The sequence below is a fragment of the Aptenodytes patagonicus genome, chromosome 7, assembly GCF_965638725.1.
Source record: "Aptenodytes patagonicus chromosome 7, bAptPat1.pri.cur, whole genome shotgun sequence".
Taxonomy (NCBI): domain Eukaryota; kingdom Metazoa; phylum Chordata; class Aves; order Sphenisciformes; family Spheniscidae; genus Aptenodytes; species Aptenodytes patagonicus.
The window spans coordinates 39,740,578-39,767,557 of NC_134955.1; the positions used below are offsets into that span (position 1 = coordinate 39,740,578).

Below are 26,980 nucleotides of genomic sequence, written 5' to 3' on the forward strand. Positions count from 1 at the left end.
ATTTGACACTCAGTAAGCCCAAGGTACAAACACCTGAGGAAGGCATACATGGAAACGCAAATTGCTACTCACCTTATAATTGCCACAAGTTCCTGCTCTTTCTACTCTAAAAGCAGGTAGCCTTGTTAAATAAACTATGTAAATCAGATTCAAGATCAAACCCAAATGTTTACTCTCCTTTAGCTGTCTTTGCTGCTACACAATAGAATTATTTACTGCTCTGATGCCTTTTCACAACTGCAGTAAGAACAATTCAGATCTAGTATTTCCTCATACACAGTTCTAGAGCTGTCTTCACCAGAAACACAATTCTCTCCTCTGTTCATTTCTGAAAGGAAAGAAAAATGGCTTAACTCGTGGGGTTTGAGCCCTGTTACAATGCAGTGGGAACGGCAGAGAGCTGTAAGAATGTACGCTGAAGTCAAAAGGAAAGTATTTTTAAACAAATTTTCATCAACTGGAAACTTGTCCTAGAATTGTTAAAATCTTAGATTACTGTTATTAATATTCTTTTGTGATCAGTACTCTTCACTGCAATGTGCATGGCATTCTACACACCTTGTTAAACATCAAGGTTTTGTACATTTATGCTGGTAGCTTAACACTTTGTTCTTTCTCTAAAGTCTTCTCCTTTTAATATTAAACTTTCACACTAATCATGTGCCTACTCACAACTAACCTGAGTAGGCATCCTGCTGCAACTATGGCCTTTTTAACCACACATACCCAAGTGAAATTTGGTGAAGGGAGGGAACAGGAGATAAAAGAAAAGCAATCCAAGTACATGATGCCAAGATAAGAAGGAGGAAAATTGAGAAGGCAGAAGGAAGAGAAGGAAAGGAAAGGAAGTCCTATTAATTTTCATATGAAGACAAGCCTGCAACAGGGATGGGACAGACTTGTAAGAAAGGAGAAATTTCTTCCTCTGAGCAGAAAAAAACCCATATATGTCATACATTCAACAGAGAGCCAGGATCCTGTTCTATACATAAGTATCTTTAAAGTTAATGATGCTCTGTGTTCATTATGTTCAACAACTGGAGAAATTGCCGAGAGAGATCTTCAGGACAGGTACTTAAAGCCTCACAGATAATTCTTTGTATTTAACTGCTCTTCCAAGTAGCTCTCCCATTATGCAAGGAGGATTCAGCCATGCATTTTATCATAGACGTTATCATTAATATAATACATTAAACACAGTATAAACAAAAGACAAAAGCAAAGAAATCCAACCAAACAAAAAATTAGCCATACCCCACAAAGGTAATAAGGCAGACCCATTCGATTTTGCAAACATTTGCTTTGCAAATAACATTTTCATCCCTACTCTGGTAAGGATCAGTTATTATGTTACCATCACAGCTCTAACTTTCTGAGATTTTAATATGACAAGTTCTAGCCTTTAAAACAGACTACCTGGCTTAAAGAATTCTTCCATCTTCATCAACACTTCAGGTCAAAGCAGGACCCACATTCCTCACTGCAGTTTCATAACTGATTCCCGAGCTATAGCAAAAAGCCACAGAAACTCAAAGGTCTGAATTCAAGTCTTGGCAGATATGAGAAAGATTAATTTTTTTTTTTTTTAAATAGAGTGTTTATGTGCAATGCAGATGTACAGTATGTATTTGAGGAGTAATGCTGAGCCAAAATATAAACTAACAGACTATATCCAGCATAACAGGTACAGTGAGGCCACCGATGAATCACAACACATACAGATAGGCAAAGAAGTTTCAAAAAAGAGAACCACTAAACATCACCCTTAAAAGGGTCTGATGACACAATGGGTACATGCACATATCTACGTATGCCTTCATCTGGTCATCTGCGCTATGGTAGCTGAACCTAGCTTTCCACAATTTCAGATGTTTTCATCAAGATTCCAATAGCACTGAATGTTTTTAAAAGTGGGATACTATCAGGGTTGCAGTACTGAAAAATCTTTATTATTCCTGTTTATATGTTGGAAAGGTTTCAAAGAAAAACAGGAGTTGACTGAATTTTCAAAGTTAATCTCCCCAAATGCTCGGGGGGGGGGAGGGCACGCTTAGGATTTTTTTTTTCTTCAAAAAAAACCAACCCAAAAACCCCACACATTACTCCATTTACCTGAATAAAGAAACAAGCATTTCATTTGCAAAGCATACATGTCTTAAGGGCTACAGGATCTATTACTATTTGAGAACCTCCTGTCTCTCCAAGAAAATTTCAAACAGGAAGTATTGCAAGAACAGACAGGCAACTCTGGAAAAATCAGCATCTATAATGCAAGAGCCATGAGTGTAGGCACACAGTACGATACAAATACTGTTTCAACTTCTTAAAAGGCTTTCATTTCATTTTTACAAGGATACCAATTTGTCAAAAGATACATCATTATGAGAGCTGCTTCTAAATCCACAAGAGAGAGATTTTGAGATTGAGAAGGACAGAGTTAAGTGCATTCTGTGCTTTTAGCTGCTATGCCTAGTGATGTTTCATTCTTCAAAGAGCAATCTTTTGTATGGCCATCTGCACCGCAAGTGAAGAAAACGAGAGATGTTTTTCAAGTAAGGATGATATCAGGAAAGTGTGGGCATAGCCCTAATAGCCAGATGCATATTTTGAATTCTTTGCACCTCATTATTTTTAGTTGCTCACTCAGCTTGACAATTCTAGCATCATTTATGTATTTGAGAGAGACTATTTGCTTACTGCAGGAAAGAACAATTTCATAGGAACCCCAAAGAGAACTAAAAGGTTTCCATCTGGAATCAAGCAAGGATCTAGCGTTAATAAACCTTCCAAAAATCTTCTAAGAAATGCCTCTTGCCTCAGCTGTCCATTCAGTCCGAAGACAAAAAAAAAAAAGTATTTATTCTATCAATACAGCAGACCAAGCAATAAATCATCTACTAGGATTTATATTATCTATCCAAAACATAACAGTGCTCAGACCACTTCCATTCTAAGGTCTTCTGTGTACTGGTAATAAAACGAAGCTCTGCAAACAGACCACTGGTTTTGTTCAGCTTCATACTCTATAGAAGAGCAGATTTTTACAGATACCTGAAGTTAAGACAATTCATATTTGATTTAAGTCCTACTCTTCAAACTCATATCAAACATCAAACAAAAACCCTGCACATTATGGATATGCAAAGATACAAGTTAATCTCTTAAAAAGCAGAGGTCTCAGATATAGATAAATGTCTAATTAATTTACAAATTATGTATACTAAAATTATTTGTTAAGGGTTAACTTCAAAGAAGCGCAATATTACCAGTATTTATAGTGCTCAGACTTTTTAGAACAAGGGAAAACACCAACCAGAAGAGGAGGCCGCCCTTCAATGTCCTGCATCTTGTTATACAAGTAATCCTACACTGAAATCAATTGCTCCTTTCAGTGAAAGATTAAAAGATAACTAACAGATCTATTTCTATTTCTCTTGCCTTTGAATGTACACTGCTCCAATTTCAAGCTTTATTACATACAGAATACTCTGCACAGTATTAAAATACATATATTAGACTTGCCAGCACCCTCCACTGAGGCAAATAACCACCCACCACCCCAAATTTGTCTTTTTCTTACTTTTAGTGACCATTCATTCCTATTTTCTCCTTTCAGGACTGGCACTGCATTGACTTCTTTTGTTCCACTATGGCTTAAGGAGCAACCATTTAGTTACCTGTCTAACATAACTCCAGGGCCCTCCCTCCATTTTGCATTCCCAAATTCAACCCCTTATTCTATCCACACTTTCTCCAGCTTTTCATTTAGGATTTTCTGGAACAAGTTATCCAGCTCTGCTAATTCAAAAGCATTTATTCCTAACAGCTATTATTTACTCAATGTGTGTGAAGCACTTCACATCCTCCTGTCACAGAGTGTAACAACATACCTGGAAAGACCCAGAACATACCACAGTGGCATTTACAAAACACTTACCTTTTATCCCTTATCATCAATAACTTCATTGTTTCATTTAAAGTATGCAACTCTCACAAGAACGATAAAAGAAATTTTGTGAAAGGGAAGAAAAATGGGAAGTAGAGAGAAATGGAAGCTAGAAAAGAAATGTCACGTCTTACTCCCCTCAAAAGATACCTTGTTTTCAAGATAAGCTGGAAAAGTCTGATTATTTAGATAAGGAGACAAGAAAATGAGGGAAGGGGAGAACTAGCCTGTCAATAGAGGAAATCAGTCTCTAGCCAAAATTTTTGCCAAAGGTGCAGAAGTTAATGTTTAAGGTGGGGCATGACAGGGAAATACACACCTACTGAGTCCCTTAAGAAGTCCCAGGGGACCACTAAATGAGGTTTGAAAGAAAGCAGCCTGATTATTAAACACACATACAAAGGACGACAAGATGAGAAATGATGACAAATGGTGAAAGAATAGAAAAAAAATTATAAAGTAAGAAAATATAAAGAGCAAGATGAGAAAGAGTAACACACAGCTGAGACCAGGTCATGGGAATAATGATTCTCTGAGGAGGACAGCCAAACCAGTGCTGCTGGTTCATTAATCAGATAAACACCTCCAACAGCTTCCACACCTCTGTGTTAAGAAGGCTACTCATTGCACCTCTCCGTGTTTCCGTGGTACTGAAGTCTCACTTCCTTCCATCTCAGACATGTTTATAGGGAAACTGCTGGACTTTCCGAAAGTCCTATAATCTCTCTTTTCCATTTTCAGAAGAGTTTATTCAGAATAGCTTAATACAATACATTATATCATAGTTTGGGTTCCACTTTTCTGACCCCTGCCCCAGGTAGCTCACTGAATGAAAAAAAAAAAAAAAGGGTATTTCTCTTATGGCCAGCAAAATTATGTATTTACCCCCCTTTCAGAAGAACAAGGTTCCCTTTCAAAGCCATAACAGACATAAATTGTCACCTCTATCTCATATCACCCTTTTGGAAGGGCCGGGGGGAAGGATGTTGAAACGATAAGGCAAAAATGAATATGAGCACTCATGTCAAAGCTGGGCACGTCTTGAAGTTCAGATAAGCCTATGTTGTAAGAACATGAAATAAATCCACATAGTGGAGGGAACATACAGAAAACTAAACCTGGATTTACTGCTTTGTCACCAGCAGGAAGTGAGCAAATGCACTCGTGTAACTCTGGCTACCAAACCAGGTCCCTACAAAACACCCAGATGCTCCACCTTCACATGGGTGGCTTTTATTGCTCCACCTGTGAAATTTCATTTCCTTCTGGTGCAGAGACAGGGTACATGCACAAACTATGTCACACTACAGAGCAAGACACAACAGATGCACAAAGAAAGGGGCAGAAAATGTAATATACATCATTGCCTATTTTACTCTAGAAACGTAAGTAACTAGTTTGTTATAAACTGGAAAGGGGAAGAAGTTTGTCTTACCAACTAGGCAAGATTCTCCATGGCATAAATCCACAAATTCAAATACCAAGGGACTTCAAATGCACACTGAGTTGATTTCAAGTCTTCTATTGAATTGCTTAAAAGATAAAGTCTGATACACTAGCAATCTATAAAAATGGAAACAGAAAGATGCATTATTATCCCAGTTTTACCACAGAAGTATAACATGACCTTAAAGAACTCACTTAAGGTCATTTACTTCAGCAGCAAATGAGGGTTCACCACACCCAGCTCATGGATGTACGGGAGAGCTCAGCATCTGGTAAGCACTTGTGGGACCTCAGGTGCCAGGTCAGTGCTATAGGTGTTGCACAGCTGCATCCCTCAGCCTGATCACTTCTCTGAGAAGGGGCTGTAATGAAGCCTCACTTAGTATTCAAAGTGGTACCTGGGTTACAGGCAAAGACAACCCATTCCTGCACTTTTCCCAGTAACTATGGAATACGAAGAACAAATCCCAAACTGGACACAGTTAGCTTTTGAATTAGTAACAAAACTACTTTCACAGAAAAAAACCAGTCAATATTTAAAGTTACTCCAAGGTTTCAGATAAATAATTTGAAGACATCAGCTATTACTGTTTGATACAAGCACCTAATCATAAGCTGTTTCAGCATCTTGACTATGCACTGCTTCACAAGCTTCCATAGGGGACAAACACAAAATAAACAAGTGTCCGTTACCACTGGAGAATTCCCAGTATATTTACCCTAACATCCAGAAAACCAAGTCAGCTCCCTAATAAACTAGTGGTGGGGAAGAGGAAGCAGAGTTGCATGTTCTTACCACCCCTCTAATAGTGATGCAGAAGCACTGTTATTGCACTCTAAGGACAACAGGACCAGGCCTTACCTCAGCCCAGACCTGCACACTCTCATACATAAGCAGTCATTTCTAGAAGAATGAATTCGAAGATTTATACACAAGTAACTAGAAGTAGGATTGGACCAACAGACACCTGGAACCATGACAAAGGAGTTTACAAGGCCCACCATAAGCACTTATTCTCCTACTCCAAAACATTAATATCTCTTTCACAAGAATAACCACCACAAAAAAAAAAAAGGCAGTTTTATTTCACATTACATGACTAAGTCCAATAGGTATGTGTATACACATATTATACATAAAATATGTATACACATTGTCCTGGTTTTGGCTGGGATAGAGTTCTTCATAGTAACTAGTATGGGGCTGTGTTGTGGATTTGTGACCAGAACACTGTTGATAATACAGGGATGTTTTCGTTATTGCTGAGCAGTGCTTACACAGAGTCAAGGCCTTGTCTGCTCCTTGTACCGCCCCACCAGGGAGTAAGCTGGGGGTGCACAAGAAATTTGGAAGGGACACAGCTGTGACAGCTGATCCCAAACTGACCAAAGGGATATTCCATATCATATGACGTCATGCTCAGCATATAAAGCTGGGGGAAGAAGGAAAGGGGGGAACATTTGCAGTGATGGCATTTGTCTTCCCAAGTAACCGTTACGTGTGATGGAGCCCTGCTTTCCTGGAGATGGCTGAACACCTGCCTGCCCATGGGAAGTAGTGAATGAATTCCTTGTTTTGCTTTGCTTGCGTGCATGGCTTTTGCTTTACCTATTAAACTATCTTTACCTCTACTCACGAGTCTTCTCACTTTTACTCTTCCGATTCTCTCCCCGATCCCACCGGGGGGGAGAGAGCGAGCAGCTGTGTGGTGCTTAGTTGCTGGCTCGGGTTAAACCACAACAGTCCTTTTTGGTGCCCAACACAGGGCCCAAACGGTTCGAGATAACAACAGATTTGATTGGAATGTGCTAGATCAAATTTATAGCTGTTACTGCTATTTAGCTATTAATTGGCAGGCTCTTGTGCTTGCCATGGGGCTTCCTTGCCTTACTGTATATTAGAGTCTAGTGCTCGTTAGTGGCTGCTTTTTGCTTTCGCTGCTTGCTGTACTGCTTACCATCTTACTCCGCTGAGCCTGGGAACATTTTGATAACAGCAATGGCAATGTGCCTGGGCTGGCAGATGGCCAGGGCATCGCTGCTGTTTCTGTGCTGCTGTACGGGACAGGCTGGAACTCCAGTGTGAACTCGAGTCGAAGCGACTGTGACCTGTGCATGAGTACATGCAAGAGCAGGACACCCCAAAGCGTCTGTGGCTGTGGTTATGTCTGTGCCACAGCAGGTATACCTCTGAAGGGATTGTGGCCCAAGGGTAAGTCCACGCTGAAGAAGGTACACCTCAAAGCATCTGTGGCTGTGGATAAGTCCATTCTGCAGCAGGTACACCCTGAAGCATCAGTGGCTGAGCATAAGGTCATGCTGGAGCACCTCAAAGCGTGTGGCCATGGATAAGCCCACGACAGAGCAGGTACCCCCCTGGAGGGACTGCAGCCATGGGTAAGGCCATGTTGGAGCAGGTTTACTTCTGAAGGGACCGTGGCTGTGGGTAAGGCCACACTGGAGCAGGTATATCTCTGAAGGCATTGTGGTCCATGGAGAAGGCCATGCTGGAACAGGTGCACCTCAGAGCGACTGTGGCTGTGGATAAGTCTATGCTGCAGCAGGTATATCGCTGGAGAGACTGTGGCTCATAGATCAGGCTCCACTTGGAGCAGGTACATCCCTAAGGGACTGCAGTTTGTGGATAAGTCCAAGCCAGAGCAGGGGCAAGGGGAGGAGTTCATTGCAGTGTTAAACCCGATGGTCTGATCCAAAGGGACCAGGGGTGGAGAGTGTAATGGAAATACCTTTAAATTGTTGTAACCCATTATTTGAGTTGCATGTTATAGGAATTACTACAGCAGGAACCCCCCGAACCAATGGAGGACAAGCCTTACAAGAAGCAATGCAAATGCAGTAGTGACCTGACCTGAGCTGGCTTTGGTGCCCAATAACTCCATGCAACACACCACCCCTCCTGTCCTGAGTGACCACCATTAACAGATGGAGCCCAAAGTCATGAACTAAATGAACTCGTGGACATTTTACAGACTTTTTACAGGGGTGGCCCATAGACTAAGGGAATGATATCTGTGTATTATATCAAAGGATGGGAAGGGTGATGGTGGGTAAAAAGAATGTATTGGATAATGTGAGACCTGAACATGATGTAAATGGTATGGAGTAAGGGGTGGAGAATGTGCTGGTTTTGGCTGGGACAGAGTTAATTTTCTTCATAGTAGCTAGTATGGGGCTATGTTTTGGATTTGTGACCAAAACAGTGTTGACAACACAGGGATGTTTTAGCTACTGCTGAGCAGTGCTTACACAGAGTCAAGGCCTTTTCTGCTTCTCACATCACCCCACCAGCAAGTAGGCTGGGGGTGCACAAGAAGCTGGGAGGGGACACAGCTGGGACAGCTGACCCCAACTGACCAAAGGGATATTCCATATCATATGACGTCATGCTCGGCATACAAAGCCAGGGGAAGAAGAAGGAAGGGGGGGACGTTTGGAGTGATGGCTTTTGTCTTCCCAAGTAACTGTTACGTGTGATGGAGCCCTGCTTTCCTGGAGATGGCTGAACACCTGCTTGCCGGTGGGAAGTGGTGAATGAATTCCTTGTTTTGCTTTGCTTGCATGCGTGGCTTTTGCTTTACCTATTAAAGTGTCTTTATCTCAACCCACGAGTCTTCTCATTTTTACCCTTCTGATTCTCTCCCCCATCCCACTGGGGGGGGAAGTGAGCAAGCAGCTGTGTGGTGCTTAGTTGCCAGCCAGGGTTAAACCACGACAACATACATACACTTTTTTCTTTTATGGAAAAAAGTAAATAGAATCAAGACATTTCTTAGCTGACAGATGTCATCTTTAAGGATTTCTTTTTAGGAGGTTAAGATGCATGATTTTTAAAGAAAAAAAAATTAAAAGCTACCAGAGTCTAAAATATTTTAACTGCATACTTCTTGTCCACTAAATTGAAACATTGTCTAGCAACTGAACAGAACCTGAAACTAGTCTTCTTTTATGTAATTCTTCTGAGGATCTGAAGGTGCCCTATACATAGCTCACATCTACTAGATTCCTTAATCAAGTTATAGGCATTTTGGTTTCTTACTCCTTTAAGGGCTGGCATATTAATCTTCTGTCAGATAAGGGCTTTGAGTTAAAATATCAGATCGGACACACAGGTTTTACTTTTATTTTAAGATGTTAAATGTCGTACTTGAGATCCCATCAAGGCACTAAAAATAAGTTACAGGTCCCAATTTCATCCTAAGAAACTTCACAGATCAGTGAGTTCTCTTATCTTCACAAAGCTTTCTCAAGTTTGACACCCCCATGCAGCTGATCCCCTGGGCTGGGGACAAGAACCATCCACAGCTCAGTATTACTTTGACAAATTGGGTCATGCAGGGACGGTGGTGTGCTAAGATGTGTAAATGGGACGTAACCCAACAGACATAGCTAGCATCACCTAACATGGTACAGTCACAAAATTGTATTGCCTTACTCTCAACTCACATAAAAGCCATTTCTGTTGATGCTTTCTAATGCTGCTTACTGAAGTAATGCCATTACTATTTTGTGAAACACTACAATGCTCCGATTCATGCCCTCAGGGCTTCAAACTCCTTCCACTGACTAGACAGGAAACATGGACCTTCAGGTCAGGGGATAATCAGGTGCCTGAAATAGACAGCGTCAACTCACAAGAGTCAACGCAAGGCCTGACATAAAAGAGACTAGTTTTAAGCACAGACTGAAGCACAAATGCAGTTTGTGTCTAACTGCAGGTTAATTAACAGCTTTGCAAGATACAACTGGTCACCATAAGAAAAATCCTTAATCTTAGATTTGGGTATTTCAAGAATAGATTATATACTGCAACTATAGTCTTAGCATTTGCGAAACTTATGTCACCTAGTCCCATAGTTACATATTAAAGGAATGTCTGAAACCTACCTAAGTACATAGGAGACAGAAAAGTAAAGCAACTCCATAGGACAAAGCATGCCTAGCTGCTCTGTTCAAGTCCCAGTGAAGTCAACTACAGCCTTTTCTTTAATTTCCATAGGAGTTAAATTAAGGCAGAATCTTCAAAACCTGCACTTCAATTATGAATTTCTGTATGCAAATTTCAGGCCTTGGTAAATTGAGAGTGATCTGAATACCCTACCTTAAAGCAACCTCAGTCTGCTAACATAACATAGTCAAACCAGTTTGTCATGCAGAAAAATCATTAAAAACATGTAAATATTCAGTCTTGGTTGCATTCTTCAAATACAGATCTTACTACATTACCAGCAATGTGAGAAGTATTCAGCACTTCATACGCTGGTGAATCATTCTTTGCTCCGACAGTCACTTCTGAACAGCTGCAAATGCATACAGGCTACAGCAAAACTGATGTTTTCAAAATTTAAATGAACAACTGACACATGATTTAATTCCCTTTAAACTGAAGTTTTATTAAACCCAGTCAAGAATAATCCTTCCCCAAACAATGTACTGAAAGTGCATTTATACTGAAATTGAACTTCTGTACTGATCAAGACAAAAATAAATAGTTTCAGCACAATTTTAAATTTTTCAGATCTAGTAACTAAGAACTCCATTCCCTCTGCCTAGAAACAGAATCATCCTTCCACAGTATGGATTGTTAATGCAACCTGCTAACAACAGGAGAGCAAAGCACTAAAGTCAGAAGCCACAGGGAAAGAGGAGGGAAGTAACATCGACATTTCTGAAAGATGCCTGCGGAATACTGAAAGGTCCCAATTTAAGATAGCTCAGAAAAAACATAAGTTAGGAAAATTTCAGGTCTAGAAAACAAGAACTCCATTCCACCTGTGAATGTCTCCCTGACCTCACTCAGACATCTGCTTACAAAACAAAGGGAAAAGAACAAAACAAAACCTCCTAAATTAGATATTCTGTCTTAACTAGTGAACATCTGAATTTACAAGCAGCAATTTCCTTTCTACATCTTCCAAACCAAACAAAAAGCTAATCTTAACATAGTTTTTCTTCTAAAGAGACAGATATGATAGATCTGCAAAAAAGGGACCTCCAGAGGTCTCGTCCAACCTCAGCTGTTCTGTGATCTTCTGGGTTTTTGTATTTTGAAGTCAGATTGCTTTCTTTGTATCTACACAAAAGTGATCGCGTGGATTTTAAAATTACAATTAAGTTGTGAATTCTGAGTTTCAACACCTACCGCTAAACCTGTCTTTAAGAGGCTAAGGGCAGCTGAACGCAGTTTCTTTTGTTGGTCCTTCCAGTAGAAAGATGTATAGTGAAACTGGACACTTTTTTGGTCTCTCTGCATCTCGTAACTTGCATTCAATGAAGGAAAGTGGCAACAGCCACAGGTACAGAGCCCAGCTGCAGTAGCTGCATATCAGCAAGGAACTGATGGCCACCAGGAAGCCAGTTACAAGTTCCTTTGCATTGCCAGGCACAAGTGGAGCACATCTCCTCTGAGCATCCATCCCTTCTTCAGTGCATGCTGCCTGAAAGGCTAATGACCCAACACAGAGTCCTACAGAATAGCAAAGTGCATGCTGTTAGGGGGTGGAGCTGTTTATTAACCTACAGTGGACAAATTCCCAGTCCACCAAACTAACTGAAGTGTTTATATTAAAGTCACAAAGGTGCTAACAGGCTAGTCACTAACCTCTGGGCATATCAGAACATTTGGACAGTTTTTATTACAGTGTCAGGAACCTGCCATACAAGCTCAAGAAAATAAATGAACTAACAGGAACTCACTCTAACAGAGTAATACTACTCTGTCAATAATCGATCATATTCTTTCTTTCTATATATGACTAATGATGATGACCTGAGCATCGTGTCTCTTTAAATGAAGAGAGAAAGTTGATATGCTGAGATTATGGCCTACAAAAGCAAACAATTCAAGAGGAAGCTTGTGAACATCCTAGAACTTCTATTAATTACCAAGAGGGAGTTTCCAAGTGTGGATTGCATATGGCGAAGTGTTTGTTCCTCCCCTCCTCCAAAATACACCAGCAAGTGGAAAGGTAGAAGTGGAATTGAAACGCTTTCCAATTTTGCACTTCAACAATCCTGAAAAAAAATGTAAGCCAACTTAGGGATTTACAGTTTTGGTTCTGTGAGCAAGTAATTGCAAAATACAAGAGAGTTTTCTACAACAGCCTGCATGCACAGCACAGAATTGCCTGTGAAAAGGAGACCCAAAACCAAAATGCATAAATAACAAACTTGTTGGCCAGCACAGTTACCAAGAAGAAAAGATAAGCATTTATAAGATCTCTTTCGCAAACGAATAGCAGGCAAGCACCAAATTCTATAAAAGTTACATTTCCGATTTTACCTTATGGTGATGCTTCAAGCAAAAGGAATTGTTTCCACAGCAGCACAACTTTATTCATGATTTAACCAGGTTTATTTTGGTTCAGTTTAACTGGAGTAGATTAACTTCTTGTACTGAAATCTAATTCAAAACAAGTTTATTATTTATTACTGACACAGGTTGAACTGAACTGGTTTATGCAGAGACAAGACAAACTGAACCTATCCAGAAACCTGTTTTGCAACGTCTCTCCATCCGAAGTGTTTCATACAGAGATATATGTATTTTGGGGTTTTCCCCTATTATTAACAGATCTGGCTGTAATTATACTACACAAGTTTTACACTACTTGGAAACTTCACAGATCTAAAAATCACATGCAATCTCTAAGAAAAGATAATGAAGGGAAAGTATCTGAAGTTTACCACACAAGATAGTAAAGGTGGGGTGGAGGGGGCAAGAGACTCTTGGAGCTGGCACTGCTCTCATGTCTTCAGCAAGACTAGAACCAAGTTTAAAGGGCAAGAAAGATAAAGTTTAGCTTTCAGTGCTGAACTTTAATCCATATCAGCTCATGACAGTAAAACTTTTAAGAACTTGTATTCATAACCATTGCTCAGCGGTGCAGAATTCTTACCAATCTTAAATGCTCCTAACGCTCCTGTTTTATTAAGGAAATCAAAATGTTACAGATCAGAAATGTCTAGATTTTTTTCCCTTGGGGCTACTGTTGTTGCATTACCACTAACTGTAACCTACACATAAAAATCAGAGGCTCACAATGTTAAACACACACATTTATAAACCTAGGTCTTCCAAGCATCAGAAATCCAATATAAGGGCTATCTTGCAAAGAACATAGCCCGCCCTTCCAGGAACATTACAGTCCAAACTGCTCCCAGACCTGCAGCATTCCAGCACAGCCGGGAATCCTTTCCCAACACTATTTGCCAAAGAAAAATTACGAAAGGGAAAGTAGGAACACATAGTATTATTGAGCTAACCTACAGTCATGCAATCCCATTTGCAAAGGAATTAGTATCTTTCATACTCATGACAAAGAAGCCCCACAGCATCATCTGTGTCAAAGACCTCAGGTGCAGAGGATGTCTGCCTAAGCTTAAGATGGAAAAAAACGCACCTCAATGTTCAACTATGAGCTCTAGAGTGTCACAATGAACAACACATGCCAAAAGTCAACTGGGCCTCCAGCAAATGCATATTGGAGAAACAAAAGGGACTACCAGAAAAAGATTTTTCAGGATGGAGGGAGGGTACTGGCAGTTTTGAAAGAGTTTGAATACCATGATTTTGTAAAATGGTCTGGTCTCTTTTCTCCCCTCAGTTACCCAGTGAGTACATTTCACAAGTTTATTTCTGCTATATATAGCCTCAAAAATGCATTTGCTTCCTGAGAAACCATCATTCATTTCTGTGATAGCGGCTTACTCAGAGGAGGCGGGGGGGGGAGCAGTAAGAGGCAATGTTCTTCCCCCCACCCCCCTAAAACCAGAGTTCCCCCCTTCGCATCACAGTCTAAATGCTCTACGGCATTGTTTGGGCAGAAAAAAACCAAGAGTCCCTTCTTTTCTCAACACATTTCTTGTTTTGTGTTGTTGTTACTATTTTGCTCTCCTTTTCCCCAAGTTTAAGAAATTTGTCTGGGATACAGAAAAAAAAAAAACAATTGTATAGTTGTACCCTATTAAAGATTTGTATAACCAAGGAATGCTACACAAGAAGCAACCAGAAACAATCAGGTGATGTTTATTAGCACTAATGAGATACCAGATTTACCCTAGTTAGTGTCCTGACTCAGAACAAGAAATAGTCAAATTTAAACACACTTCTATACAGTTAACATAGCACTGCCTGCTGCAGTCATATGCAAAAGTGTATTAATGAATTCACTGGCATATCTGGCTACAATACAAATTAATACCAAGGCTTTTAGTTCATCCATTTTTCAAATCCCTAACATCACTCAAGACTGCCAATCAAGGACTAAGCAAATTAAGTGTTCTCTTGAAGGGCTTGATTTGTCTCTGTACACACATTAGCTATAGCATTCCTGTTTGGTTAAAAACAGGAGGAATCAATTTGTCTTACCATCACCTTATCCAAACACAGGCTTCCAAAACTGTGATTAAAACACTTTTGTACAACCTTGGCAATGTTAACTTACCAGCTGTACACTGGAAAGGAACATTAAGTTACAAAGGAAGAAAAGAAAAAGAAAGAACAAATGCACTATTATTTAGATAGCATACCTCCCCCTAAAACGGACCAACAGCTACTGTTTTCCAGAGTCAGCATTTCACAGCATTTTATTCATAATAAAACAAGTCATCTTAGCTTTAAAAACTGCATTTTTTTAAGAAAGAGGTATTTTTAAGTTCTCTAAAATGTACGCTTTATTCCACTAACGACAGTACAAACACAAGAAGTATCTATTGATGAATTCATCTTATTTAAGAAGTAAACTTCCAGTATAAGTAGCCTGAAGTAGTGTAATGAAAAAATATTCAACTAGGAGGGGAAAAAAAACCCTTCATACTGAGGATTTTATAAATAGCTTATTTTTATATTATCCTCCCTGCCTAAAAGTCACATATGCACACAAGAGTGAGATGATCTGAATATACACCTGGAAGAAAAAACATTTCTCTTTGGGCCTTCTAAAGTACACGTTGTTGTGTTATCGTCACACTTCCCTGACTAGCTGTTCAGATCCAGACTATGTCTAGAGGGACACTCAAAAATGTGAAGATAAATGAAACGGAGATGCGAAATCAATGTGTGCAAGTTACAGCAACCTCAGTCCCCATAGCAAACAGTCTTGCTCAGGGGTAAAACACCCCTTACTTTCCATAGCACAATTCTTCCCAGACCTTTTTCCACCTGGAAATTCCTTCACGCGGGGAAGCTGTCACAAAATGGTGACTGGGCTAACTCCCAAAACGGTGCTTTCACTCCACTCCAAAAATTTCATGGTATTTTTTATTTTCATTGATTTATCTTAGTGCACCTTTAAAGGTGCCATCCAACTTCTAAGGCATTTTCTTAAAGAAAATCAAGGGTATGCACAAGGGAAATTAGTGTGGCACGACTACACCGTAACTGCATTCCCCCAGGAAGAAAGGTCCTAAAACATTTCACTGAAAGGGACCTTTTTCAAGTAATTTATCAAGCAGACTACCATCAACCCCATGGCGGAATCATTCTTCCTATGGGCAAGAAACCATAAAATTGTATTTCATAGGGGGGGGGGGGAAATCCCAACTCACCGTCATGAATATTTCACACAAACGAACTACCCCAAGTATTTTCTTTCGCGTTTGTTACTTCAAAAACCACCACATTTGGAGTTTTCAAGGCCTCATTAAAATAGCTAACTACACTTACAGAAAATCAAGAGTCAAAGGGTGCTTGGAAACTACAGATGTGGAAAAGAAACCTATGACTTGCTAACTCAGTGCATCACCAGCAAGGTGCAACTTCCCTGCCCTCTGCTTATAAAAGAGACAGCAGGTCAGAGACCTCCTCTACAGTCAGATGCTGCAGCTTTGATCAGATGTCATAATGAAAAAAGAATTTAGATACCATATTGTCATCTTCCAGTATTTCAGGATGGAAAAGGATAAGGTCCCGTCCGCCTCAGTATCGTTAAGCACAAAGAGATGCCAGACGATCCCCATCACATGAGCAAGAACTCTTAAAACTCTTAAGAGAGGTGTCATGGATTTCTGGAGCCTGTTCAAGCAATGAAAAGCAGTAACACTAGTTCTGACTCACAAAAGGAAAACAACCAAGCCGAAGACATCCTAAAAGACAACTTACATTTAGAGAAAGAGGGATTTGCAAAGTGATGCAATTCCTAAAACCTGAAGTCCTCTGTTTGACAGAAGGCAAAATAAGATGAAAAAATAATAATAAAGTTCTCTAAATAATGGTAAATATTTCCTTGAACTTCAGACTTCAGCAGCATCAGTGCAACACGAGAGGATAAGGAAGACAGACATTGTAAGTTTTACTTTTCCATCAGCAAAGCTAGTTCACACAGGAGGCAAGGAAGGCAGCGGTGGCCGTTTCACTGGACTGTCAAGGTTACTCCTAAAACATTGTGTTGGAAGGAGACCACTAGATCCGCTTAACGTTTGCTGGCCCTTTTTGTGCTGCTCTTCGCCACCCAGAGAGTCTCCCCAGGAGGAACGACTGGGGAACGACCACTGCCGGGCTGCATCAGCGGCTCCCGGCAGCGCGCAGGCTTTTGGGCCGGTGTCAGAGCAAAGGCTCCTGCTGGGGGGGGGGGGGGGGGGGGGGCGGGCGGTGACCGCAGGGCCGGGACCTAACCCGACGCCCCGCTCCGACAGCCTCCGACGGCGAGGGAAGGAGGGCTCTGCTGCCAGACGCACCTCTCGCCTCGCCTCAGCCGCCCGGCGGACGGCGCTCCGCGGCCGCGGAGCTCCGCGGGCTTCGGCAGCGGCCGCCCCCGCCCCGCCGCGCGGCCCGGGAACAGCCACCTCCCCTCGAAGGCGCAGACCCGGCTGCCTCGGCCCGGCACCCCCGGCGCCGGGGTCGAGGCGGCGGCCGCCACTGTGGAGTTAATCGTTAACTCGCTGCCCCGCTTCCTCAGATTGCTCCTCCCGCGGGCGCCGTGGCAGCCACCAGCCCCAGCGGGGCGGGCGCGGCGCCGCCACCGAGGGAGCCCCCACCGCACCCCACGGCTCCGCGGCGGGCGACCGCGACCCGCAGCACGGGGGCTGCCGCCCCCACACCTACCTTCCCGCCGTCTCGGCTCCCCTCGTCGCCGCAGCGGCGCGGGCGATGAGCGGAGACCCGCGCGGAGTGCCGTGCTGTACCGCGCCCCGCGGCGGCGGCCGCCGCGCTGCCAGCGCCGAGGCGTGAGGGCGGCCCCACGTGCGCCGGCTGCGCCAATCGGGGCCGCCCGCGGGCCGCCCCCCGCCCCCGCAGCCACCGTCCCGGGCCGCCCGCGAACCGGCGGCAGGGCGGGCGCGGAGGGGCCGGCGGGCGGGGGCGAGAAGCGGGGCGGGCGAGGGCAGGAAGCTGGTTTGGGAGGCAGGAGGAAATAAGCGCGTTGGGATGGGAGTTTGGGATCGCCGGAGGGGAGTGAACAAAGAAACCCCAAACGCTGATGATCGCGGGCTCGGCGCCGCTTCCGCGCCCGCGGGGCCGCCGCGTAGCCGGACTGGCGGCGGCGGCGGCAGCGCCGCACCGCGAGAGCGCACCGTGGGAGCGGACCGCGTGCGCGCGCGGCGGCGGCGGCCGGGGGAGGCGCCGCGGGGGCTGGGTTCCGCCGCGGCCGGAGCCCCGCGGCGCTGGAGCGGGCGCTGGGCGGGCGGAGGCGGCCGGCGCCTGGGTTAAAAGAGTTGAGACGGGCAAACCTCCAAAATTAATTTATAAAGCATCCTTTTAGCGCGCTCTCATGAGTTTTGCAGCGCTAAACGTGCTGAGGAAAACAGAAACGCGTTCACACCTTGTCACAGGAAGCCCGCGGCGCAGGAGTCGGGTCTGCCTTTTCTGGACGCCCGAGGATAAAGCCGCGGTAAAGAATGGCTGGAGAGCCGTAGGTCCGCCAGGTGTGGGAATGGCTGCTTAAGCCCGTAGTGAGCTTCCTGAAAGGCGTTACGTTCTGCTAAAGCGTCAGACTTCAAATAAATAGTAACAGAGGGCTGCTAATCCACGCTCAGGGGGTAAGACTGGAAACGAATCCTGCTACTGTACTTCCCACTTTGGATACCGGTGAGACGTCCAGCTTCTGCGCCACGTTGCTAGAAGTGCTGTGTGTGGCAATACTGGGAATGTAATGCTCGAAAACAATAAGCTGGTTAGTAAGAAAATAAACATTCCTAACATAGCAAAATATTTTTGTACTTTATTTTACAATGTTTAATTTATAACACCACATTTTTCTACGGTTGTCAACATGAATTGTAGTCAGTACAATTTCCGTGAGTTAATGAAAATGTAAATTGATTGATTGCTCGGTGTGTGTGTATTTTGATCCCATCATTTAACCTAATGGTTGTTGATGTTACACAGTGGCCGTTGTTCACTACCGCCTCAGTTTTTCAGTCCATTACACTCAGTTGTATTGCTGTGCCTTTAGCTCTCTCTTTAAAATGCTCTGAAATCCATTCAATGACTCATATTAATTTCAATAAATTTTGCATGGGTGTCGTGGAAAAAGGCCGATCTACTTTTGTTATAGGCAACAGCCTCCCACAAATGCCTTACTGCCTCCTCATCTTATATATAAAGAAGTTCAGCCCCCAGTGGCCTTCAGTTTTCCCTGTATACTAAAAATAAATTTCCAAAAGACAGATCCCTTTTTTGTGTGAGTCTGGTTGCCAATAGAGTTCAATGTCTCCAGCATCCATGGACTTCTGGCCAGATGCACAGCCATGAAAAGAAAACAGGGAAGACGGGTCACAGTTCTGAAAGGCAAAGTTGGAAACAAGGTTACTTTTTCATGTAGTAATAGGGGCGATCAGAATCTGAGCATTGAGACGTTCAAAGAGTTCGTCACTACCTTTTTTAGAAAGATAAACTTGGGAACGTCCAGATATGTGGGCCATTTTTATCTACTACTTAAATACCATGTTTTTTAAAATGTCATTTTCTAACTTCTCTGCAACCATACAGAGTAGTAACGCTGAAGTTGAGATGGTAATTTAATCACCCAATTCCAGAAACCACGAAGAAAAAAGCTGAATATGCATTTGGGAACACTAAAAAAGCCCTTCAACCTCTTATCCCTTTTTTCTTCTTTTAGTTCTAGTGTATTTTGGCGTTTGGAGTTTTTTCCCTTTTTTTTTTTCCCCTGTAGGTTCTCTGCAGGCAATATATTTCAGATGAGGGTAGAACTTGAAGTGCAGTTTTTATTTTTGCAGCTACTCAAACCTTTCAAATGTGTCTCATTTTTGCTTCCATCATCTTTTGAACTGATAGTATTTAATTTTGGTAAGTTGATTGTTGCTACTAGAAATGCTAAATTATATTGATGGACTTTGGTTTATATTTAAGCATATAGCCTGTCATTTACAATGACTTGTACTCTTCTTGTAGAATGTTGTCTTCACTGTCCTTGGGCTTGTCAGGCTGAGTGGCATACTTGTGCTCAGCCATTGTTCTCCTCCTACAACTGGATAAATTTATTAGTTAGACAGATTTAGCACACCAAAACTGTCCAGCGGACTTCAGCCTTCATGCCAAACAGGTCTAGGCAAGCAAGTGGGTTTACAGATGTAAGTAGCCCTAAACAACACAAAAAAGATCTGTCAGTCAACCATGTAAAATTATTTGAGTGCCTAAGGGTTCTGACAAGTAATATCTGGTGGATTGGAATGAATAAATTTGAGAGATTAATGCCCACAGCAGTATGCCAGACTCCTTCACAGAGCTTACCGTCTTCAGAGTAGAACAGGACATATGTTTGTCTCTCCTACCCCAATTTATAGTCTGTTATCTCAGTACAAACTAACCTCACCTCTAACCCAAACATTTCTTGCAGCAGTCTCTGGCCAGGAGGGAGAGCTTAAGGCTGGGAAGTGATACTGTCTTAAACCATTTTAACTAATTCTACCAAAGCACATCTCTTGACAGCCATAGTGTTTGCAGGGTTGAGATCCGAGAAACAAACTGAGCTTGCCTCAGAGTATGTTCTGTAATCTTGTGGGATCAGGAGGTAGGTCCAGATTCGGAAAGTTCACTTTCCATCAGTTCCACCAGAGTAGAGGTGAAATAGAGATATTGGTGGTTATCTGGGTCTAAGACTCATCTGAGTATTCAAAAGCAAAACTTCACCTTTGCTCCAGGAGCACATGAGACTGAGGAAATGGCTTGTGTGCAAGATACTTAAAATTACATTTCAGATAATAAACTGCTTCCAAGAAATATGACCTCAGAATTTAGGCTAAAGAAATGTCATGCAGGCCTGGAGAGCAGGAAATCTAACTATTATAGCTATGCAGTTAAACCACCAGAGTGCCTAGGAGTGTCACTGATAAACAGCTTGATAAAGGACTAATGAACAGGATGTCTGTAGTACATCACAGCACCAGCTATGCGGGACACCTGAAATATTATATGGGAAATAATGTTCAAACATAATATTTAAAGATATGTAGCATAAACTGAATGCATGAGTCTGCTAATGACAAGTGCTGTTGTTCATGCTTAGTGCATAGCTGAAGTCATTAACCAATTTAAATGCTTAACAGATGCAAGACAGAGGTAATAACTGGTAAGAAAGTGCATGATACAATGTATTGGTGAACTACATGGAGAGGGGAGCTGTATCCTGGACTTTTGGATTTCTCAGGCTGCAGTGCTATGGGAGCCATAATTGTGTTCTGCTGTCACCTGCATACGGTGCTCCTCTTGCTAATTGTCCTAGCCCTCAGATCACAACACCCCATGTGGCAAATCCAAGTCTGTGATCAAAAGTAATGGGGTGGGTCAGGGGACTCGGTGGATGGCAGGGGCAGGCTCTAGAGCAGCTGGTGTTCCTGTTGCCTAGTGGGAAGGCAGCCAGCCTCGAAGAGTCAGGAGGTGGGGTCTGTGGAGAGCTGACAGCAGGAGGGGTAGAACCTTGTGCAGCGTAGGTAAAAGTAGAAACTAGTCATCTGTGATGATGTTTGCAGCATGTATACTGCAAAACTACAGCATATCCCCAGTGTGTCGTCTGAAGGACCATAACTCTGTTTTTGTTTTTGCTCCAGAATGAAATAAGCAGTATTGCTTTTTCTAATGATGAAAGAATACATCCATATGTAAGGAAGTGAATGGACAGAATTGCATCTGTGTTTTTTAAAAGGTACAAATAAATTTTTAACATAAAAGTATACTTCCCATCGCTCTTGCTGAGTCATATTTTCTTCTGGAAGTACTCAGTATTAGCAAATGTTGCTTTACGAAAAGAAATTTGGTACAATCTGTCCCACAGAATTAATACGATTTACTAACGTTTGCAAGAAAAGCAGTATGCATCTACACACTGCAAAATTGATGTCTATATTAATAAATGCAGAGTTCTTGGTGATAATAAGGTCATTTAGCAAATTGCTTCCACCCCTTTGTTACCCACGGAGGGAGCATTCAAGAATTCTGCACTTCTTCCAGCAGCAGAAAGTATTGGCAGGTAGCAAAGGAGGCATTCCTTCTCTCTACTCTTTTGGACTCTTCCTTTCCCGCTGTCCTGGTTTCAGCTGAGATAGAGTTAGTTTTCTTCCTAGTGCTGTGTTTTGGATTTAGTGTGAGAATAATGTTGATAACACACCGATGTTTTAGTTGTTGCTAAGCAGTGCTTACACTAGTCAAGGACTTCTCAGCTTCTCCTGCCCTGCCAGTGAGAAGCTGGGAGGGGGCACAGCCAGGACAGCTGACCCAAACTGGCCAAAGGGGTATTCCATACCATGTGACGTCATGCTCAGTATATAAACTGTGGGAGTTGACCGGGGTCGGGGGTGACCGCTGCTCAGGAACTGGCTGGGCATCGGTCGGTGGGTGGTGAGCAGTTGCATTGTGCATCACTTATTTTGTATATTCTTTTATCATCATCATTATTATTATTTACCCTTCCTTTTCTGTCCTATTAAACTGTCTTTATCTCAACCCATGAATTTTACTTTTTTTTCCCTATTCTCTTCCCCATCCCACTGAGGGGAGGGCGGGGAGGGAGCGAACGGCTGTGTGGTGTTTAGCTGCCTGCCAAGTTAAACCGCAACACCCGCATAATAAAGAGCCCCCCAGGTACCACCTTGAAAGTATTCCGTCTATGAGGCTGAAAGAACAACCAAAAGGATTGAGGCTGGGAAGCAAGTCAGACTGAACAAACAACACTTTATAGAAAACAGCCTGGATATGGGATATTCCACAGCAGGATCTATAGGACATATAAAGCAAAGCAAGTGTTTCATCGAGGGACTCTCATCTGACAGAACCATAAAACAAGACCAGGAAGTTTCAGTATTTCAAAATATCAATAAAAGTCCAGTATGTGGAGGATGCTGTTCTGCAAGATTGTTTTATCTTTCTTTAAGACAGACAAAATGAAGCACCACAAAAAGACAAATAATATTTCATCATCATTTTTCTGTTCACTCTGTTTCTTCACTGATATCTTCTAATATTTATTAATTCCCTGTTTACATTAAAAGTAATATCCCTAACTGCAAACTCAGGTCTCCTCTAAGCCTCATCTCCAATTGAAAATTAAAATTTTTAATTAAGTATGAGCACTATCCAAAAGAAATAGCCCATAATTCAAATCTAATTAAGATAACATCAAGATATATATATATATATATGCCTATGTGTGGAAAATTCAAATCCCAAATTACTGGGATTCATTAGAACCGTCCAACTTCCTAAAATGAGAGTACTGGGGCTTGCTGTCACAGCACATGCGTGGACCACTTTAAAAATAGCCGTGTAAGAATGAGATGATGAGTGATATCTCAGAAAGCTTTCAGACACACAGCAAGGCAGTGGGGAGCACAAGTGAGCCTCAGGCATCTTGGAAATGTTTGTGACATTTTCCTACATTTTCTGAAAAGATGCACTTTTCTGAAAAGACATACGGTGGGTTAGGCGGCAGTGGGAGCTGCTGGGTTCCCTCCCACCCCAAACCCAGTGGGAGGGTTTGATTAGTGCGTGCTTATAGGACTTGAAAGACCCTAGCATTTTATTAGATCTGGTTGTCTTAGTCACTAATTACAGGTTTCTCTTGAACAACAGATAAAATCTATGCATAATGTTTATGTTTACCAGGGGAGTGACGTCACATGCTGCCTGGCCTAACAAAGTATATGACTTGACCACAGAAATTCTAGTGTGATTCGCAATATGGTATGGGGAATGCAACATAAAATTATGTATCATTTGCACAGCATGCCTTTCTGTTTGTCATCCCTACGTGGTTGGTATCATAGCCATGTGGAGACTAGTGTTAGAGATCACGGGGCTGAGTATGAAATTCAAGGACTTTAGAAAGGTTAGAAATATGCTTTCATAACAGTTAATTTAAAATTTTTTACAATTGAGGATTTTTTTGCTTTGCAAACAAGAGTACTTAGAAAGTTTATAGCAATTATTTGAAAAACGCCCTTCATGGTAAAGCAGAGAAAAAGCAGGCAGCACTAGATAATTTACTGTGATGCCTGTACAAAGCACTTGTGTAATGTTTTATCGGCTCTGTAGTATTCTTTCCTAAATCATGTCCCAGATTAGCTAATACAAATATGTTCCTTCCTTAGAAACAAGTTTCTTTTTCAATTCAACTTGCAGCTGTGAATGAAAAAAAAAGAAAAAACTGATTGTTTTGGGAAAGTGATGTTTTTCCAGAAAACCATTCAGTTTATTTTTTATTACTGCAGTGATTATAGACCCTAATTTTGTTTAAGGTGTAAACCATTATGTGGTTTTATATTTGAAATATAAAATGTACATGAAATGTATTTTCCTTAAATTAAATATTGTATTTGAAACAGCTTGATAATAATGAGGAGGAGGAGGTTTAAAGACCAGATGGATAGATAACTGTAGACACACTACGTGCTGGAGGAAGCATTGACAATAGATTTTTAAAAACTGTAGTACTTTCATCAATATTATGATGTTGGCTTCACAATTGTTTATGAAGAAGCAAAGTTTTCAAAAGCTCCTCAATCTGACTTATATTTTTGCATATGCAAATGACAAAATTAAGGTCAAACTACCTTGCCTTTTAGTTGACTCTGAAAGATAGCTGAATGCTGTCACTTGTGTGTGCAATTGTCTGGATCCATAACTAATTACAGACACGCACACACATACACATGCACACACCCTAAATTCCAATTTTCTGAAAAAAAATGTTAGCCAGAGTCTTACATTCAGTTTGAAGAAAAGTGTAATCCTATGAGAGACTCAAGGCTACGAACAGAAATCCTTAGAGCAAACTGGCAATGCAATGGAATGCATATTTTATAACTCATTGTAACTGAAAAGAAATCATCACATACTTCATGTCTGATTATGACTCAGAAATAGGACAGGACCTTGTACTTCCTAAAGTTGCAAGAATAACAGTCTTGCTGATATAAGTGGAGCTCTGGATGAGAGCTGTGGATAACATATGTTCCAGAGTAGTGATAGGCACTTCTGAAGATGAAAAGAGTGCTTTTAGTGGAAATCCACAGGTAATGACAGTTTATACTCAACATTCTAAACCAATAAGCAGAACTATACAGATTTTGGCAATTACCATGCATAATACTCTATGAAGTATATTCTAACCTTTCAACTGAAGAAGTGAGGCCCAGAGATACTAAAAGCTGCATCTTGGTGCCTCAGACTTCAAGCACCATTTAAAATGCCCAAAATAATATACATGAGAGAGAAATGTAAAATTAGAAGTAATTTTTAAAAGTGCAACCATGATTGCACAGCAGCTGGTAGGTTTGGAACAGAAGAGGTTTTGGTCTGTAACTTTGTGCTTTTTGTAAGAGGGGCTGCTTTTCTTAACAGGTCTTACTGATGTAACTATAATCATTCTGCCACAACTGCAGTATAGTATATAGGTACAACTGCAAAGAAATTCTGGTGATGAGAGTGATAATACACAGGGAGAGGTTGCTCAGAGGGGCAGTGGAATAGCCATCATGGGGAAGGCCAAATCTATCTTTGAAGTTAGCCCTGATTTGAGGTTGGACAAAATGACCTATAAAGGTCCCAACCTAATTAAATTTTGCTGTGATTCCATGACTAAGTTAGATGAAGAACTGGGAGGAGGCTCTGTCTGAGGCCAGTACAGGAATTCAAAACCTGCCTGAGAAGGTTTTATCCTGACACGGGACTGAGGGGTGCATGAGGAGGTGGACCAGGACTGTGGCAAACTCTGCAAAGCTCTCCTCTGCCCTCGTGGTGGTCAGATCTCTGGTAGGACAGAGAATGTTTCTTGTAACCCGCCATATAAAATTCCTCAAGGAACCAGTATTGTACTATCTTTTCTAACTAATTTGTGTATTGCTCAATCTTCAAAGTGGAAATAAGGAGTAAGAAAAATTGCAAGGAGGCATTTTATTGTAAAAAAAAAGTGAAATCTCTGCTTAGAAAAACTCATCATAGGCAGGACACAATAAGGCATGCTTTTGAAATACACACTGAACTATAATAAATTTTCACTCACCAACATTGCTGCTTATATCTTCTTTTTTTTTTTTTAATAAGAATCATCAAATAAAACCATAAAAATCAGAAAATCCATATCTGCAAAGCAGTTGATTCAGCATTGGTCAAAAACTGGAAGAACATAAATCTTAGAGAAGCTTCAAGACCTTGCCAAGCTTTATTCTCTGGAACTCACGTATGTTGTTCTAATGATTATGTTTACCTTTGCTTCTGCAACCAGTCTTGACAAAGATACAAGAAGGCAGATACGAAAACCTGTCCCAGAAATAATTGTGCACGACTGCTCCTTGAATTGTTTTGATAATTTTTTTTCTAACATGAATCTAGAATAACATTAAAATAGATTTCCTGTGGTTTGTTTTCTTTGTTTTTCTGCCACTGACCATCTGTCTGCCTCTTGTGAGGACATATCAAATTGAAAATAGTTTCAAAGTTCTCTGTATCATAGACTTAATATGTGAAATAGTGTTAAATTCAGGGCTAGATTTGAGTCTGCTTCTGGTAAAATCTGTTAAGGAGTTAACACTGAAAGAGGCTCACTAATTGCCAATGCCTGAGGTTGTTCTGAAATTATATTAGACACAATTTGTATGGACATGTTTCTTGGATAGGAACGTATGCATGCGGGAGAATGTGCTTTTTTAGAATAGTAAGGATTATTAGGTAGGATTCCAGTTACAACCTGAAAGCTGTAAGATACATTGCCCACATCAATGACAATAAATTAAATCTTGTCTTCAGAGGCAGAAAAAATCAAATCAATGGCCTTAAGAAAGAAATTAATAGGTTATTTAATGAACATATTTTTTAATGTTTTTATGTATATCTGTATCTACATCCTACATATGCATATAGACAGATATGTGTGCTTCTGTGGAGGTACTGTTTAATATTACCACCTTACTGAAATAATCACAGTCCTCAAAGACTCAGTACAAGTGCCCTGAGAATTTCTGCAGTAGAGGTGAAGCAGCCTTGTGCAGTGAGGCCTAAGTAATGCAAAGGTGTGTACTTACTCATGGCATGGGCTCTCTGTTGCCCACCAAAACTGTCAGGAGCAATAGGGCTCACAATCCTTACTTCAGAGAGAAGACCCTTGGAGTTCAGTCAGCTCC

At 41.5% G+C, this 26,980-nt stretch overlaps 1 protein-coding gene across 2 annotated transcripts in view; it reads right to left on the reverse strand.

Moving 5' to 3' along the window:
* Positions 1 to 17,547, reverse strand: part of STXBP6 (syntaxin binding protein 6) — a 146,093-nt gene extending 128,546 nt beyond the window's left edge. The window contains exon 1 of one of the 2 annotated variants that reach the window (XM_076344940.1): positions 17,454 to 17,547. The gene's annotated coding sequence lies outside the window, so the exon portion shown is untranslated. Of the gene's footprint in view, positions 1 to 12,295; positions 12,384 to 17,453 lie in introns of those variants that run through there. The other variant, XM_076344941.1, reaches the window with a different exon arrangement.
* Positions 17,548 to 26,980: the final 9,433 nt, after the last annotated feature.